Source organism: Bison bison, unplaced genomic scaffold, assembly GCF_000754665.1.
Source record: "Bison bison bison isolate TAMUID 2011002044 unplaced genomic scaffold, Bison_UMD1.0 scf7180017864291, whole genome shotgun sequence".
NCBI lineage: Eukaryota > Metazoa > Chordata > Mammalia > Artiodactyla > Bovidae > Bison > Bison bison.
The window spans coordinates 3,572,050-3,591,398 of NW_011494863.1; the positions used below are offsets into that span (position 1 = coordinate 3,572,050).

Sequence of the window (19,349 nt, forward strand, 5' to 3'; positions counted from 1 at the left end):
TGGTGTTTTACTATGAGCAAGGTTGTCAGTTCCCAGGAGCAGATGTGAGTCTCTTACCTGGACCCTGTGTTACTAAGCAAGCACAGGGCATGACATTGCCTTCACATCCTGAAGGTTATTCCTCAAGGCGGTGCCTCACTGCAGTGAGGTGCCCCTCCCCAGGGGTCCTGATTCACTGGGCCTGGGTTGGGGCTGGCACCTGCAAGTTCAGCAGACCTCCCCTGGGGATTCTGGTGCACACCAGGATGTGAGAAGCACTAGTTTGGGATAGCCTTCTTCTTTTTTTTTTAATGCATCAAGAGAGAGGAAAGGAATTCAGCCTAGAAGGGCCAGCTTGGTTCTTTTTCTCATTTTAGCAAAGGCACTGAAATAACTCTAAATCTACTCACGTTGTTTTCTTTAAAAGCAGTGGCTCAGAGGACACTGCCATTTTGATATGTTTATTTTTTCTCTTTCTTTCCATTACTCATATTTCCTTTGCTGAATTATTGTTTGCGCCTGCTGGGGGTGGGGGCGGGGGCAGGATAAGACAAAGGGTAAGGTGAAATGAGTGAGGGCTCCAGGTCCTTCTCAACCCTTTTGCTCTGCGAGGCTGGGATGGGAGGGAGGCCTTCCTTTCTCTGCTGTGGGAGCCACAGGCCACCAGCAGGCAATGTGTCGCAATTAGGTCTGGTTTGCTCCGAGGTTCTGGCTTACTGATCATGGTAGAGCCTGATGGAAAGGCCCAGATTTCTCCGAACTGAGTCAGAAACCAGTTCTGAAGAATTAACTGGGGCCTCATCACAATGTACAAGCCAGAGTAAGATTAAATCAGGCCTCCAGAGTGAGGGAGGTTGTGCAGCTTGGAATTGCAATGCAGTTCTGTTGTATTCTCATTTCTCTCTGCTTCATAATTTATTTGGTAAAGTTGTTCTCAATTGTTCAAAGATCTGAGTACTCATTCATTCACTTGACACATATTTAGTGAGCACCTACTACGCGTCAGGCATGAGGAATGTAATGGAGAAGAAGGCAGATGCAATGAGATCCTCTTGAACCTGGCATTCTAGTGAGGAAGACCTACCATAAAAGAAATTCCCAGTGAACTGAATGTTAGAGCAGCGAAGTCCAGGGCACCTTCCAAACTACATACTAGGTAACTTACAGAGCCTGGGAGATGGGAAGACTTCCTGGAAGAAGGAGCATTTATATTCCTAGTGAACAAGGGGAAGAAAGCAGCAGGAAGAGTGTGTGAAAAGATCCTGAGCCCACAGAGGGCATGTTTCATTTAGAGAACCGAAACTAGTCCGCTACAGGGGAGGTGAGAAGGCTATGGATGGGGAAGCGGGTGGGGCCAGGTCATGCAGGGCCCTGCAGGCCTTTGTCTAAAGACCACCAAACAATGCAGGTTACAGGTTGACATGATCAGATTTGCATTTCTAAAACATCACCCTGGCTGCTGAGTGGAAAAGTACTGGAGCAGAATTCAGGGAAACTAGATGCACTGGTGAGAGGTGATAGGGACTCAGCAGTTGGATGTGGGCACAGGCCACATGTGGTGTACACACTTCACAGCTACCCAGCCACTAGCCTTCTCTCAGAGGGACAGCAGCATCCAGCCAGCACATGGTATCATGAGATGAGCTAAAGTTGGAAAATCTGAAAAATCTCACCACCAGGTATACCAGGAAATGTCATTTCCACAGGAGATGGTGCTGCTGGGGAAATGTGGGCACGTTGATCTTTAGGAGCAGATTGGGAAGGGAGGCACCTTGGTGTCTTGATAAATGACGCAGAATCCGGGGCTCCAGAAGGCCTTGCTACCTGACCTGCCGACTAGGACTCTTGTCCTTGCTTTTCTTCATCCTTCCCTGACTCACCAGGTCACTGGACAAGTTGTCTACCCCTTGGCTGTACGTGTATGAGCTCAGAGACCCGAGTTTCTGAATCACGCTACTAACTTTATAAAATCTACAAGATTGTATCAGCTCAGGGCAGGTCAGACAGCCTGGAGGGAACAGAGTGGGCCAGCTGGCTCTCTAGATGACTCTTGGTCTTAGGATTCTGTGGGGCTTGGTGACACCAGAGGAAACGGCTGGGGACACCTCCAGGGCACTTCATTCATTCATTCAGGAAATGGTTAAAGTCTTCTGGCCTCATCCTCACATGGTGAAGAAAGTGGCAGAGTCTTCCCCCGGGGAGCTTATGTAACAGTCACTTCCTGAGGTGTAACTGGTAGTCTGCAGTGCCCCTCAGCCCTCCTGGTCTTCGTATTGAATAGCAAAGCCCAAGAGTTCCCTGGCCTCAGATTCCTCAGTGACCTCTGACAGGGGTAACCATCTTTCGGTTCCAAGCTGGCAATCACCTCTGGGCCTGTGAACTTGTTTCCTTGTGGCCTGCACCTGTCTTTGCCAGCACTGTCCACTGCCCCCTGCCCCCAGGGTGTTCCTGCTGCTTTCTCAGCCACGCCCTCAGGTGTTCCTCAGATGGCCTTCCCTGACCACTCGCCCCAGACCCAGGCCCAGCCTCCCCGCGGATGTCCTTGCCCCTCTGTAGTCCACTAGCTGCTTACTGACTGTCCCTCCCATCAACTTTGCTCCATCGGGGCAGAGCCCTTGATTTTGTTGCTCAGCTGTTTATCTCTAGCATCCTGCATGGACTAGCACATAATACGTGAGTAATAGTGTTTGTTGGAAGAAAGAGGGGTGGGAGAGAACGATGGTCTGGACATGTTGTGTATTGTATCCGTTTTCCTGAAAAGTCACATGCTACACTTAGAAGACCCCTTGTGAATCAAAGCCTGAAAAACCATACTAATTTGCCACTTGCCGTACTGAACGGAGATATTGGTATTTTTAATATATTAAGTCTATCAGAAATTCATCCTATATGTTTTCTGAAACCATTGATCCCATCCCACAAAAACTAACCCAGTCAGCCAGGAAGATGAAGAGACTGTGGGAAGAGATGAGGTTGAGTCAGTCTGTTATTATTCATTACTTCATTCCAACTTTATACTATGATTTCTCAGGCACTGAGGATACAGCACAGTCCCTGCTTTCATTGTCTGTTCTTATTCAAAGTGAACAACCAAATGAGAACATCTTTCAGTGCTAATTCCTGTATCTCCCTGTTGAAATCCCATAGCAGATGGCTGGAGGTGGCGAGGGCACTGGTAGATGGAGGGTGGTTGGGGTGTCTCTAAGGAAGTGACATTGAGCTGAGACCTTGGGGACGGGCAGAAGTTGAGTGCGTGGGCCCAGGGATGTGTGCACAGCCACGTGTCCTAATCTGGAGGAGACTGTGTGATCCTGCTGGGTAAGGAACTGGCACATTTCAGGAAAGCAGTGTCAAGATGCTGAGCCTTCTTGCAGTAGTTAGCCCAGTCTAGGCAAGGGACTCAAAGTAATTAAGCCATTGGGGGCCATAGGAATTCATGTCATCTTTTAAAGGACAGATGCGTCTCAGAAGGCCAGTGCTGCCTCCTTCCTGACCCTTCCCAATCTGCACCAAGCCGAAATTGATTGTTTCCTCCCTCGGCATCCTGCACCTAGCTGGCTAGAGCTGTCTGTGGCAGTTACTACCTTCTACCCTGCAATTAGAGTTATTTGCATCCTTCAGTTGGCCTCCGTAGTGAATTTTCACCTCCTCAAGGCAGGGATTGGATCTTAGGGACTCCTCTCCTTCATAGATACATACTCTTGGCTTGCATCTAATGGATGCTTGGTGATATTTGTTGGCATTTATTAAATTGAGTCACTGAAATTTCTGACATACTTTGGAACCATACATTTTTTAAAAGAGTTTGATTTGGGGGATGGGAATGATAATATGGGTCATGTAGGAGACTCATACCTGGATGGTTCTAGTGGAGACCATTCAGTGCCTCAAGGCTTTGCAGTGGGGGCAGCTGGATAAGAAAAGAAAGCTGATGAAAGCACAAAAAGGGCTGGGGCCGTGAGGACTAACTGGCTGTTGATAAAAAGCTATTGAAAATCACCTTGCTATGCCACACTTGTGTGTGTTTGCTCTGAGGTTATGCTGATTGGCTTGTTGGTTGATTTGGAGTTTGGGGTTTCATGTTTTCTTGTGTTCTCTTTATCATTTCCTTCTTTAAATGGGTTTATTTTCTATATATACAGAATGTATTGTCCTGAATAATCTAGATATAGGCAGCTTTGTGCAGCTGTGTTATAATCGGTATTTTTGAAGTTGAACCTGTGTTCAATCTGGAATTCAGATCAAATAGAAACTTAGTATCACTACTGAGGCTTTCCTGGTGACTCAGTGGTAAAGAACAGACCTGCCAACGCAGGGGACTCGGGTTCAGTCCCCGGGTCGGGAAGATCCCCTGAGGAAGGAAATGGCAACCCCCTCCAGTATCCTTGCCTGGAAGATCCCATGGTCAGAGGAGCCTGGTCGGCTACAGTCTGTCGGGTTGTAAAGAGTCGGATGTGACTGAAGTGACTAAGCACACCACATGGCACATTTTAAGTACTGAGTTGGCCAAAAAGTTCGTTTGGGTTTTTGTATAAGCTGCTATAGAAAAACCCAAATGAACCTTCGGGCCAACCCAATATTTCATAGATGTCATCTCATGGTTCCATGTAGGAGCTGAGGTGGCATAAACATTGTTATTCTCATTTTCACAGAGGAAAAATCAGATTTGAGCAGTGAAGTAGCTCCTAGAGTTATGAGGTGTTTTAATATAAATTATCGTTTAGTTTTTTGTTTGCAATTGGAATAATGGAGCTAAAAAGCAGAAGGTGGGCCTGAAAATGATTAACTTTTAAAGTGGATACTTAAGTACTGTTTAACTGTTTACTTTTGTAACCAAAAATAAAATCTAATGAAGCACAAGAAAATAAAGCAAAAAAGCAAGAACAGAAAAGACCTCTGTCCCAGGAGGAGTGAGGTAGACTGTCTGCTGTTGTCAGAGGAGCCAGCTGACCTTTGGCCTGCTGGGCCATCAGTGTGGATGTCCTTGGTGGTGCCGTCACCTCAGTTCAGGATGAGGAGTGGTGGCTCAATAAGCAAAGGGTTACATGAAGATGCAAAGAAAGGAGAGGGACCGGGTGCTTTCTTCCCTCTTGACTGTTACCTATTAACTAAAACCAAGTCCATTTTCCTTGTCCCCTTGGACTGGGAGCAAAGTGCTGATGGAGACCGGAGGGGATAGTTTTGTGGGGTCTTTGAAGGGTCAGAAAACTTAGATGAAGGCAGCTTTGTTTACATCAGCAATCCAGCTGCAGCATGCAAGCCCTTGACCGGCCAGTGACTCCCAACACAAAACAGATGTCTGAGCTGCACAGAGTGAGCGCACGGGGCTCCTCAACTGGTAGAACTTTGTATTGATGAGCTGGGAAAAGGGCAGGAGATGGGTGGCACTGGGTGTGCCAAGAGTTGACAACAGCAGTGACCACACAGACCTGGCTTTGTGCTGGCTTGAGCCACATGGGTTCCAAGAGATGATGCTCAGAGTGGGCTGTAAAGGCCAAGCCGCATTCCTGCTTAAGAAGGCCGCATTATTGTGTACGCTGGACTGTGGGGGTTTGAATTGCCTGTGACTGGAACATGGGAAGGGATGGGGTTCCCTAGGCCAGAGAAGGACGTGGGGTCAGAACCAGGATTCCACTTGGTGCTCAGTCCTAAAAGCTACTCTTCTACTTTTTGTCTATATAGCATGATCAACGTCATCTGTATGGTAGGTAGATTGTGCAATAAATCTCTCCTAATTAATAAATCGTTATCTGATTAGGTTAATCATTATGTTAAACATTTTTCAGGTAATGCTTGCCAACTAGAAATATTAATAAACAATGAAAACCCAAGTCCTCCTAAAAGAACCAGGCACATACACTAGATCCAGTGCGCCCCAGGAGGCCCCCATGCCTTCTGTCCTTTGAACAAAGGCCCTTGCGTTCCAGATCATGTTCTAGTCTGTTCACTGATATTCACTTAGTAGATTTACCAATTTGAATACTCTGGTACAATTCTTCCTCAAGGAAAAAGGTGAAATCAAGGCAATATTATTTAAGATATTAAGAACTATGATTTAAAAACATAATACCTATACATAGATATATATATGCAGTTTAAAGAGAGACTGTAGATTATGTACACACACAGACCCCAGAGTATGACCATAGCCATTATTACATGTCAAGGTTACAGATGATTTTTCTTTTCTTATTTATATTTTCCCATAGTTCCCTAGTTTTTTATAAGTAACATGTATAAAGACATTTTTTATTCTAAACATCCCATCAAATTGCTATATATACCTCTTGCTGCAACCTAGAGGTTAATATCCTGACTTACTGCTACAGGCACCTCACTAAAGTGTTCCTCTAGGAAATGAGTCTTTTTCCCCTCAGATAAAAATTTGAAAATTTCTCAGTAGGGAGCAGTAACTGACCTTGAGATTCAAAATGGTACCCATGAGAGAAGCAATAGCTAAGGAATGAAGCTTCCAACCTCTTAGCATAGAAAACAAAGTGTTTTCTTCTGTGATGACAGTTTTTCTTCATTGACGCTCACTTTGCTTTTTCTGTCAACACACTCTCGGTTATAGTGAAGTAAATTACATTTGCATCCCAACTCCACAATTTGCTAATGATGGTACCTCAGCCAAGCCATTTATAATCTTTGTGCCTCTGTCTGCTGGTGTCTAAATAGGCTTCTAATGAGGATTAGATGAAACAATGCACGTAAGTGCGTGATAGCACAAGCAATAAAGGCCAGTTATTGTCATGATCCCATTGGCTTGTCCCAGTCATCTTCTCTAACTGTTTCACAGAGAGTATTTTTCTGATTTAGCTGCTCTCTATAATCTATGTCAAGCATGTACTAAGAACTGTGACCTTCCAGAATGGCCCGAGGAACACCAAAAAAATTTTTTTTAAATCCCATATAGTTCCTACTTACCTGCTGTCAATAGGCTTATTTCCCCACAGAGCCTCCAAGTCTCTGAGCAGCAAACTTAATTCACTCAGGAAACCGTGAGAGCCTGGCTGTGGCCCCAGTGCCTGCTCCCCTCAGTTAAGTCAGTGCTCCCTTTAAGCTGTTCCTTTTGGCTTTTCTGACTCAGTGTCTTAGGTCATTCTGAGACAGCATTCTCCTCCCCACCTTCTCCACTTGTACCTGTTGTCCTGGACATTTGTCATCCTTTTTGACTGCCCAGCATCTAAAGCCCTAGCATAAACACACAGGTCTTGATCTGGCTGGACCCTTCTTGCAGTGTGATTTGGGGGTACCACACCTTCCCATTGATTCTGTGCAACTGCGGGTTCTCCATATTCTCTTTATGTTTATTGTTAAACTCATTGGTTGCTTACAGTTATGGAGCTTAGCCAGCTCCTGCTTGTCCTACTTTGACATAAATCCTTCAGCTGTTAGTTCCCCAAACTCTCTGAGCTTCCTATGGCATACTGTTTATTTCATTCTCCTGGTTGTGACATTTTACTGGAATTACCTTCTTATTCTCCCCTAGACTTAGCTCCCTGAAGACAAGAACTAAAGCCATCTAGATCACTGTAGCAATGTTCTATCGTGGAGCAGAGTGCCTGGCACGTAGTAGGCCCTCTGCAAATGTCAAATGAGTAAACAAGCAACCACCTGGGAAGGGACCAGAACAACCACAGTAGTTCCACTTGGAGAACCAGTTAACTTGCCAAGTTTCTGATAACCTGGCACCACTCCTAGCCTGATTCCAGGAGAAACCAGATTTCCTTTAGGCTTTGGCAAGGAAGAGGCTATTCCAGCAGCATCCTGAGTGGGCGGGTGAGATGTTGGCCGCATCTTAGAGTGGGTGAGTAATCCCCCAGGCAGCACTTAGCTTGCAACCCTGGCTTACATCACGGTCATCTCCTGAAGCTCCCAGCTTAAAATGGAAAGTGGCATTACTCATGGTGGAGAGCAGACAATAAAAAAACATTGAGGTGGGGCCCAACACAATGGAGTGAATATTCCCTGCTGAAGGATGAGAGCATCTCTGCTCTGAGGGCTCATGGCCCTGGCAGACAGCTCAGTCATAGCAAGGCTTTTGAACTACACCTCCGAATTAGCTCATCACCCAGCACCTCACTCTTTGGGATGTTGGAAGACGTTGTGTTTCTCAGCCTGCATCAGGCCTGGGGAGAAGAAATGCCCCTGAATCAATATTAGAAGGTGATAGCAAGCAGCAGTTATGAATTGAGGCTTTGACAGTAACAGAACTAAGCCTGAATCCTAGCTGTTCTAGTTGCTAACTCTGTGACCCCAAGTAAATTACTTAACCTCTCTGCTTTTTATGTCCTTCAGCTGTAAAATGGGTTGAATAATAGTACCGACTACAAGATCTTGAGAAAAGTCAAGTCAGAGAATTTATGTAAAATCCTTACCACAATGCCTGGCTTGCAAGCAACACTCAGTAGATGATGACTGAGGTTGTGCTTTTACCGTCTTCCTTCAGCAGCTCCATACTTCTCCATCTTTTATATTTTTATCCCCTTTAAATCTCTCAGCCTCACACCCTTACTCCTTCCAGCAGTCCTCCTTTACCTCTCACACCCTTCTGAGCTGAGGCCACCACCCAGCACCCCTGCATGCTCACTCCTCTCCATTTCTAGCTCATCTTTCTCTCACTTTCTCAGTGTCTGTCAGCTTGTGTCCCCAGACCCAATGTCCGACCCATCATGGTCTCTTCTCTACTTTAGAATCCATGACCTGGCACTTGGTGAAGCAAAAGACACTGAAATCAATCAGTCTGGTTTTAGTGACACCTCATGGACAGGTTGGGCCTAAGGTCATAAAATGGTCAGAGCTCAGTGCCCATTCCAGCATCCCAGCGTGCTGAATGTATACCCACAGAACATACAGTGGACCAAAGTCCGGTCTTATCAAAGCTGGGCATGGCACAGCAGTGGTGATGATCACAAAGGCAGTATTTTTCTCAGGAAAGATCATATACCAGCTTTTCTATTAATAGCCTTCTTTAGTAAGTTCTAAATAGATTCCTTTTTTTTTTTTAAGGGGCACACTTTTGGCCTAAGCAGGTTACATGCATTACTGTTGAGAGATAAGCAGTGATATACATGAGCTGAGACTCTTAACATTGTACTAGGGAGTTCTTTACCAATGGTCTGAGGACTCCACAAACATTAGTTCCTCCATGGTTAAGAAAACTTTCCACCTTTGATCTCCAATGACTAGATTAACCACAGGCTGTCATCCCAGGATGTGTCCTGATCATTATTTATTCAACACATTGAATGAATAGCCTTTTATATTCTAGGAACATTGTGGATTCCATGGCAGTGTTATGAGGAGACACAAATCCCACAACTGATGGAGATATTAGGGAAGATATATGTGTCTTTTTCAGATTCTTTCCCACTACAGGTTATCATGGGATATTATCTGTAGTTGCCTGAGCTATACAGTAGGATCTTATTGTTTTATCTATTTTCTGTATAGTAGTATGTATCCATTAATCTCAAGCTCCTAATTTATCCACCCCAGCCTTTCCCCTTTAGTACCCATAAGATTTTCTGTGTCTATGAGTCTTGAGAAACAGTACACTTTGAATTAAGGATGGCCCATATATAATGAGTTCATGGGGAAGGGGTAAGTCTGGAAAGATAATTTATAGCCAGATCTGTACTTGGATGTCTAGTATTTATCTTAAAAAAGATGACCTCAGGAATCCCCTGGAGGTCCAGTGGTTAGAACTCAGCACTTTCAGTGCCATGGCCTTGGTTCAGTCCCTGGTTGGGAAACTAAGATTCCACAGGCTGCTCAGTACCAGGGAAAAAATAAATAAATAAAATAAGACCCAAAAAAAGCCTCTTAAGATGACCTCGACAGAACGATTGGTTCCCCTCACCCAACCCCCAGCTTTCTCAAGTATTTCAAATCTTCATAAGTGTCCCCAGTCATTGTTTCTGTCTTCTTCACCTAGCCCCCTTCAGCTCATCAGCAAGCTCCGTATCCAAAATGTATCCTCAGTCTGACCTCTTCTGTCTTCTCCAATACTACCCCTGTGTTCCAAGACGTCATCGTTTCTTACCCACTTCCTTGTTTCATTTCTTGCCCTCATACAGCAGGTAGCTTAAGTCAGATCATATGCCCTTGCTTGCTGAAAACCTCCTAGCAGCTTCCTGTTGCTGTGTCTATCCATGGGAAGACCGTGTCCTCCAGGCTCATGATTGGCCCCAGCCTCTTCCCAGGCTCACCCTCTCCTCTCCTCTCCTCCCTTGCTTGTCCTGCTGCATCCACACGACAGGCTTCTCTTCTCTTCCTTGCACTCTCCAAGCATGGACTAGCATCTTTGTGTTTACTGGTCCCCCTGTCTGAAATGCTCCTCCTTGCTTAGACCTCTGCTTGTGCACCTCCTCATGGCTTATATCTCAGCCTGAATGGTGCCTCTGCTGGTCACCCTCACTATCCTAACTAAAGTAGCCCCTTCTCAGTTTTTCTCTATCTCAGAACTCCATTTTTCCTTTACAGCACTTATCTGAAATGCTCTTGAGTATTTATTTTTCTCTTTTATCACCATGACTTCTACTAACTTGCAAGCTCCATAAGGCTTTGTCTTATTTACCACCACCTCTTTAGTCCTTAGCACAATCCAGCCCAAGTAGGTACTCAGTAGTCACTCACAGAATGCAGATGCCTAGACCACATGCCCAGAAAAATTCTGATTAGTCTGGGTTAGGAGTTAAAGAGAAGTTAAATTGTTTAAGGTGTTTTTTTTTTTTTAACTATATGCATATTTTTAGCCATGTTATATCTAGTACAGTTCCCAGGTGATCCTGATTTTTAGATGGTTAAGAATCCTTGACCTAGAGAATAGAAATCTCTGTAGCATCTTTTACTCAAAATGGGGTCCTTGGACTGGTATCCACCAGGTACTTGTTAGAAGTTCAGATTGTCAGGCTCCACCCCCACCTTAGAGAACCAGAATCTGCACTGTAAGAAGATGACCCAGCTGACTTGTATGCATATTAAATTTGAGAAGCACCAACCTAGCAGAAATACAGAATTCCTGAAGAGTAAAAACCTTGAATTTGGCAGGTTGAGTTTGCTTTGTTTGCAGGACAGTGAGATGGGCATGTCTCCCAGACAGCTAGAAATGTGGTTCTGAAGTCATGGAAAGAGAACCCAAAAGGAAATTAGCATCTTCACCAAAATGCTCATTAAGGGTTGGAGTGCAGGCTGTAGTGAGGTCATGAGTGGAGAGAAGAGGACAGAGTTGGTGGACCACGGGGGCAGGCCCAGTAAGGGTACAAGAGAAGGGGAGCTGAGATGAGGAAGTGGGGAAAGAGACTGATGGAGAATGATGGCTCAGGTGAGGGCAGGAGGCAAGGTCAGGAATGGAGTGATCCAAGCATCAGATTCTGCAGAAACATCAAGGAACATAGAAACTAAGAAATGGCCATGGAGTTCTGTCCCCAGAGGTGGGTGATAAGAGAGGCTTGAGTCAGTGGTGAGCAGTTGGAAGAAGTGAGTCCACACCACCCGCCTAGGAAGGACTGTGGTCTCACCAAGAGGAGAATTGTGCCTTGAAGCAAGAGGAACGGAGAGAAACTTTTCTCAAATGAGAGACTTGGGAATGCTGTCAAGAAAAAACCTTCAGAGAAGGGGACTGAGTAGATTAGAGATCAGAAGAGAATTTAATTGATGAGACTGGGTTCTGAGGCAGGTAGGAGGGAATCACATTAGACTCATATGCTTGTTAACACATAGACTGACCTAGATGGGCATGAGATAAACAGCAGGCCACCTTCAAGGAAGGAGACTGAGTGACTAGAGAGGCAGGGTGGCTTTCTTATTTTAGAAAAACAAAATAATAATAAAAAACCAAAAAACCTATGTGTGCTCTGCCCAGATTTAACAAATGTTAACATTTTCTCAAATTTACCTTAGATTTTTTATATATAAAAGAAAACATTAGAAAGTTAAAGTTCCTCCTGTTTTCCTTTTTCTTAACATTTTTGTCCTCTCTTCACCAAGGGCAGGGGCAGATAGATGGTGGAGAAAGGGTGTGCTTGGGGAGAGATGGAGAATGACATTGATCAACAGCTCCCCTGTGCCAGGCACTGGGCTTGGGTTTGACATTTGAAGTAGGAGGGAGAGGGAATCCACAGGGATTTATCAGGATGATGTGTGCGAAAGGTTCAAAAGGTCAGGAAAGGTGAGTATGGCAGTTGAAACAGTCTGTGAGCCTCAGTTTCTCCATCTGTAAAATGGTCATAGTAATACTACCTACCTCAAAGGTGAAGATCGAATGACTTGGGTGAATAACTTACTCAGAACTTGAGACTTCTTACATGGCTATTAAATGATGACAGTGATGGCAAGGAGGATGCTTATGACTGTGATTGTTCAACCCCCTTTATAATCAATATATATATTTTTTCAGTTCCGTTCAGTCACTCAGTCGTGTCTGACTCTTTGCAACCCCACGGACTGCAGCAAGCCAAGCCTCCCTGTCCATCACCAACTCCTGGAGTTTACTTAAACTCATGTCCATTGAGTCGGTGATGCCATCCAACCATCTCATCCTCTGTCGTCCCCTTCTCTTCCCACCTTCAATCTTTCCCAGCATCAGGGTCTTTTGAAATGAATCAGTTCTTTGTATCAGGTGGCCAGAATATTGGAGCTTCAGCTTCAGCATCAGTCCTTCCAATGAATATTCAGGACTGATTTCCTTTAGGATTGACTGGTTTGATCTCCTTACAGTCCAAGGGATTCTCAAGAGTCTTCTCCAACACCACAATTCAAAAGCATCATGTAATAAAGGGTAATATGTTCATAATGATGGTTAAGTATGAAGGTTTAAGTGTTTAGTTCCAGGTTCTCCATACTACCTTATCTAGTCCTTCCTGAACCCTAGGATGTAGATATTATGAACCCTCCTTCTTCATTCAGATGAAGAAACTGAATCCCAGGGAGGTTAAGTCATTGCTCAAGGCCACAGATCCAGGAAAGGATTGGTCTGTTACTTGAACCCAGACATTCTGACTTCAGATGTTAGTATTGGTAGTGCTGTAACCTCCCTGAAAAGTTCTTAACAGTATTTGGCATGTAGTGAAAACATGCTCATGTTACCTCTTATTATTGTAAATATTTTTGGAGCAGAGCTATTTAAATGGTCAGGTTGCAATTCTTTTCTAATGAGACATACAGAGCACTGAGATGTTTGGAAATTCCCTAGTGCCATGCTGCCAAGGGGTTACAGAACTGAAATGAAAAGCTGTGGGTACTGAAGGTTCCACGCTGCTCTGAAGAGAGTGCTAATTGACTTGTAAGCTGAGCACTTACCAGGTAGGTTATCCCATTCCATGCTAAGACAACCCATTTTAGGAAACAGGTGCCCAGGAGCCTAGCCTTGCTCCCCCTGCTCCCCAGAAGCTCCTTCCAGGTTGCTCATCCCACACCACTTCTCCCCATCTGAGCCCAGGGACCAATGTCAGCAGACCGAGCACATATCGGAGCACAGAAGCAGCCTGAGAGCGTGGGGTCTGGCCTCAGGTGTGGGTGCCTTGGCAGCCAGCTGCAGCCCCTCATGATCACCCTAGCCACAGTACATGCTGGTCCCTGCAGGGCGCCTCAGCCTGGGCACACCTGCTCACTCCCTGTCCCCTCCACTTCCTTCTGCCCTGGATTTCCAGACAGAGTCCAAAATGGGTTCACATCAAATAAGATTTGTTTTCTTTCAGTGTAATTTTCTGTTTATAGACAGCCTTCTCGCAGGAGGCACTGTCCTCCTTCCTCTGTCTCGGTTTTTTTCTGGGTGTTTGGGGATAAACTCCTGGTGGTGGTTTTGGAGCCCTGTGGTCAGCAGTCCAGCCGGTCATTCATTCAGAGTGTCTCCAGAAAGCCTGCCCTTACGCTTACAAGAGCTTATGCTGATTTCTGTGGCCTCTGAGCCGTCTATGGAACTGTGCCCATGTGGCTAAGTGTTAAGAAATATCTGACCTGGGCCAGCAGGATCCTTATCTGCAGGCTCATCCTGGTGAGATGACGCAGATGATAATTACAGCATTATAATAGCAGCCGATCCTCTTTGACACTCCTCTAAGTGCTGAAAGGGATTCCATTATTCCTGTGAGATAGGTGCTGTTTGGACCCCCTTTACAGAGGTGAGGAAATAAGCACCCAGAATTAACAGTCCTGGCTGACCAGGGGGTGTATGGGATCCAGCCCTGCTGACCTCTCTGGCTCAGCCACCCTACCACCCCCTCCAACCCTTTGATCTAACCACACCAGCTTTGGTTTCATCCCTTGGATACAGTGTGACCTCCTGCACAGGTCCTTTGCACATGCTTTCCCTCTGCCAGGACCCCTGTTGCCTCCACTCCACAGCTAATTCACCCTGAGCCATCTTTCACATCTCAACTGCGTTACTCAAGGATGTCCTACTCAACCTTCACTGACCACATGTCCCATTAAAACTCTCATGGTGCTGCCTGCCTCTCCTCCATGGTGCTGGTCAAAGTTTAAACTCTATTTTTATTTGTGCCCTTTACCAGTCAATGTCTGGCTCTCCCCCAGACTGTGGCTCCATGAGAGCAGAAGCTCGAAAGTGCTGCCTTGTATGTAATTCTATCATTGCACTTACCATGCTGAACTGAAATGATTTGTTTATTCATCTGTCTCATCCCTTGGTCTAATGAGTTTCCTAAGGGCAGTATCCAGGTCTTTTTCTAACACAGAACTCAGCTCAGTAATTACTTGGTGAATTGAATTGAATGACTGGGATTTAATTGAACAGAATAACTTGGGGAAGGGCACCTGAAAGTTCAGAACTTTGGATGGAGCAAGCCCACAAATACTCTATCAGAATCACCCCCTGTGGAAATCTGGAGTGATGTTTGAGAGAAGGTTAGTGTTTTTAAAAAGCCAGGTTCACTTATAATTTGGATAGCAAACTAGGAGGATCTATGACTTTCCTTAAGAAGCATCATATTATGGTTATAAATCTAAGAGAAGTGAAGACGACATGGTGTCTGCCTGTCCGAGGTTCATCTGAAGTTTAGTAAAAATCAGAGCATAAATAACAAGTGGAATCTCATGGAAGTTGTGCTAGGATTTGGCTCCTCAAGCCCTCAGCCTTGCGTCATTTCCTTATCTCTCCTGGATGACCTTGCCTGGCTCACTTCCCAGTGCGGTTATTGCTGTCTTTGACTCCATAAATGTTGTGGTCTGGTTGCAAGGAAGTATTCTCATCTTTGGAGCTGATCCTTTCCATGACCTGATGCCCCCTAGTCTGGCAGATGGTCCCTAGGGATTACTTGAATGAGACTGAGAGAGGCAGAAAGGGAAAAGGGGCTTCCCTTTTGCCCAGAGTATGAGCAGGGCCAGGGGCAAGCTGCCCATTAGAGGCTGGTGCTGACCCAGCAGGGTTTATGAAGAAAGTGCCAGGTGACTGTGGGCTCTCGCATCCAGACAGGACCTGGCCTCAGCTCTGCCCACCCTGGCTCCAAAGGAAACAGGCAGTTTTTCAGAAAAGCTGTTTTCATTCATCATGCCTCCTCCTTCCTATCAAAAGAGATTATGAGCGTGTACTTTGGAGGATTGAACAGCACCCTTTAAGAAGTTAGAAGCCATTTCTCAGTTGAGAGGATTAACCTAGTTAAATTTAATAGTAGCGGCACATCATAGATTAGCAGGTAATTTGAAAGAACATGATTGAGGCTCCAGTAACCCATTATGATGTGCATAGTTTTCAACTATTTTGCAATAACAATACCACCTGGTTATCACCTGTGAGGGATTAAAGTAACACTATCCTCTTATCCCTGTGTGAAAACCTCTGGCACATAGCAGGTGCTCAGCAGTATTTGTTAAAGGAATAGAAGAAATATGAGGCTGTTCTAAAGTTCTGAGAACTTTCTAAAATGGGACAGAAACCCACAGTTTTTAATAGACTTTGCCCAAATGCATTGGGTAATGGCACATACAGCTGCTTGCTGTTCTCCTTGGGTTTCTAGATCCAGTTCCCACTCATTCAAAATTAGGAATGTATTCCTGACAGCAAACTTACAAGGAATCCCAAGGCTTAACTCAGATCTAAGGAGGGTATTTTTTTTTTAAGTCACCAAGGAATCATTCTTAAAGAGGAGACAGAGTCCTGTGTAACCTGAAAATGTAGCACAAATATTGAAAAAGAACATCCTGGGGCTTCAATGGCTAAGGCAGAGGAAACTCAAAGCTGTGTTGAGGTTAGAATTGGAGCCGCTTTCCAAACTGAAAATCAGACTTGTCCTGTCTTTGGCGGGCTGGACACAGGCTGGTGCAGAGGAGCCCAAGTCCAGAAGAGGGCGCTCCGAGCTAAGGGTGCTGACGCAGCTGGGAACTCAGGGTCCTTGAAAGAGGCTGTTCATGCTTCATCTTTGTTTGTCCTGCCTGTTTTTGTGTTCTCTGTAGAAATGAGAGGGGCTTTTCCCTCTTCTCTGCCAAAGAATGGTATTCCGAAAATATAATTAAGCTGATGATTTCACAGATTAAATGCCAAATCCTAGGTGTAAAATTATGTTTACAAAAATTTTTAATAGCCTTCAACCTTTGGTCTCCCTGAAATCTGTGAACAAATTTCCCACATCATGGCTCTTCTAACTTATTTCAGTGGGCCCTTGGGAATCAGTATCTTTTTCAGATATTGACTCTAGTCCTAGAAGATGGTTATTCAAGAAGAGTAGACTGTCATTTTCTCTCTCTGCAAGTGCTTTGTGTTTGTTCCACCTTTATCAGGTTAATGAATTAAAGTTACCTATGCGTAAGTACCACCATACCCGCAGCATCTTGATTAAAAAGAAATCTGTACAGTCATAAGACTGGGATACATCAAAGCCTTGTTTTCAGTTGTATAAGCTCCCTTGGAAATACACCTTCTTCCCTGCCTTTTTCACCCCCAGGCCCTGAGGAGAAAGCAGACAAATCCAGCAAGTCTTCAAGGAGACATCACACTGTGTACAGACTCTGATTGGTAAGTCCAATGTTAAGAATTTGTCTTATGGAGGGATTCACCCTAGGACCCAGAGATCAATATCTAAAGTTCACATAGGCACTGTTTCCCATAACAAGAACTGGGAAACCATGCTGCATCAATAACAGAATGATAAATTATATAGTCAAGCAAATACCAGGCAGCCATAAAAAGAGAGCTAGACATATGGGGAAAAGAAAGCCCTAGAACAGTATGTGTGGAATTATCCCATAACTGGTTTTCAAAATTATATGTGTATCCATAGATACATAGACAGAAACCTGAAAAAACAATTACCTTGGATTGTGGAATGGAGTTGGTGAAAGTATATTGGGCATATTCTTCTCATTTAAAGGAAAAACAATAACACTTGTACAGCCTTCTGGAAAGAGAGCAAGAATGCTGTGCTCTCAGCCTGTCCCTTCAACCCCAAACCCGCTCGATGTCTTCCACCTAAAGATTCGTTCCCACCCTCCCTGGGGCCCTCTTGCTCCCACTTCACTCTTAGCTTTCCCCATGGCCAAGCTTCCCCTCACCGGTGTCACTGCCTCCAGCCCCTCTCAGTCACCCTCAGCCCTCTGGAGTCCTTCCACCAAAACTGCCTCTGGAAAAGCTCGCCCGTGATGTTCTCCAAAACTGGGACTGCAAACCGGTGGCCCGTGAGCCAGAGGCAGCTGAGGCTGTGCGGTTTGCTGGAGCTGTGCTTGGGTTGTAGTTGCTCTCAATCGATTCGACATTACCAGTTGGGAGGTTAACCTGGACCCGGCACTGTCCTCTCTTTAACCATCCGGAGATCTGACCCACTGCACCCACCATCAGACTGAGGGGCAGCCTGACCCAGGGTCTCCACTGCTCCCTCCTGTGGGTTCTTCTGCTTCCACAGGCAGTAGAACTTTCCAGTCCCATTCAAAACCATTCTGTTCTCTCTGGTTTCAACCATTGCTCTGGCTTTCAGGTCTTCCTCTTTCTTTCCTTTTTGATTTTTTTTAGCAGCTTTTCATGGCTTTGTCCTTTGGCCCCTCCTTGGATGTTCAGACCCCTCAGGGGTCTGCCCCACGTGTCTTCTCTCAACCATGTACCTGCTCTCCTCCTCTCCCAGCATGCCCTTGTCTGCGTCAACTTCCGCCCATGTCTCCAAAATCCCAAATTGCCTCTGCCTTAATGAATGACAGTACGGTGGTTACAAAGTAACCCAAACTATAAACCTTGGTCATATTCCCTTTCCCTCGCTTCCCACAGGCATTTCCTAATGATTTGACCTAAGTATGCCTTACGTCTTCATTCCTCTCCTTCCCGACCATCAGTGTCTTGGGCCAGGATGGTGAAATCTTGACCCCAATCTGAGGCAATTGCTTCTAATTTTTCCCTCTGTAGCTTATTCCTCTTACCTCACCTGCAACACCTCCAGCCTTGTCCTTCCAAACCACAAATCTGATCATGCCTCACGTATGCATGCATGTGTGCTAAGTCGCTTCAGTCATATCCGACTCTTTGGGACCCTATGGACTGTGGCCCACCAGGCTCCTCTGTCCATGGGGATTCTCCAGCAAGACTACTGGAGTGGGTTGTCATGCCCTCTTCCAGGGGATCTTCCCCATCCAGGGATCAAACACAGGTCTCCTGTGCCTCCTGCATAGCATCCTTGCTCAAATACCCTTCCATATTCTTCACTGCTCACAGGCCAAAGCCCAAACTTCTTAGTTTGGCATTCAAGGCTCTTTACGATCTAGTTCTAGCCTTTATTTGTTCGGGCAACAAACTGAGGACCGATGGTATGTCAGGCCTTGGAGGTACTTGGGTGAAAAAATTAACTCCTTTTCCCTGTCTTTATGGGACCACATTTTACCTGGAACTTCACAGAGAACACTGCACACACATGCGCACACATACACACCACACACACACACACGTGACTTAAATGACAGAGGAAGAAAAATTCAATATCAGGAAACAAAGGCAGAGAATAAAGAGTAAATTCAACTTTAGAATAGTCAGGCAAGACTCCCCAAGGAGGCGACATTTAAGCTGAGACCTTCTGAAGGAGGAGAGGTGCAGAGATGGGGGGTAGCTCACCAGCAAAACCCCTCCTTCTCATGCCTGCCTATCTTCACTCCCTTTTTGAAAAACCTGTTCTCTACTCCATGGACACTGAACCACCATCTCTACCTGTAGGTGCTGTGCTGTGGGGGTGCTTCTGCCCCAACTGTGATCCTCTCAGGGAGGAACGTTGTTGTTCATTTGGGCCTCTGGTGCTTTATACATACTAGACTGAGATGAAAAAGTGGGATGAAATGCTGAGGAGAGAGGGAAAAGTAGATAGATCAATGGTTGGGTAGGTGAATGGATGGATGGGTAGGTGGATGGGTGGATGGGTGGGTGGATGGGTGGATGGGTGGGT

At 45.4% G+C, this 19,349-nt stretch overlaps 2 protein-coding genes across 11 annotated transcripts in view; one reads left to right on the forward strand and one right to left on the reverse strand.

Moving 5' to 3' along the window:
- The window catches only part of LOC104996249, a 354,524-nt gene that overhangs the window by 326,640 nt on the left and 8,535 nt on the right, over positions 1-19,349 (forward strand). For 3 of the 6 annotated variants that reach the window (XR_826152.1, XR_826154.1, XR_826153.1), the window contains exon 11: positions 16,881-16,951. The gene's annotated coding sequence lies outside the window, so the exon portion shown is untranslated. Of the gene's footprint in view, positions 1-16,880; positions 18,441-19,349 lie in introns of those variants that run through there. The other 3 variants (XR_826151.1, XR_826155.1, XM_010850429.1) reach the window with 1 other exon arrangement.
- Positions 1-19,349, reverse strand: part of FGF1 (fibroblast growth factor 1 (acidic)) — a 108,472-nt gene that overhangs the window by 51,905 nt on the left and 37,218 nt on the right. The window lies entirely within an intron of this gene.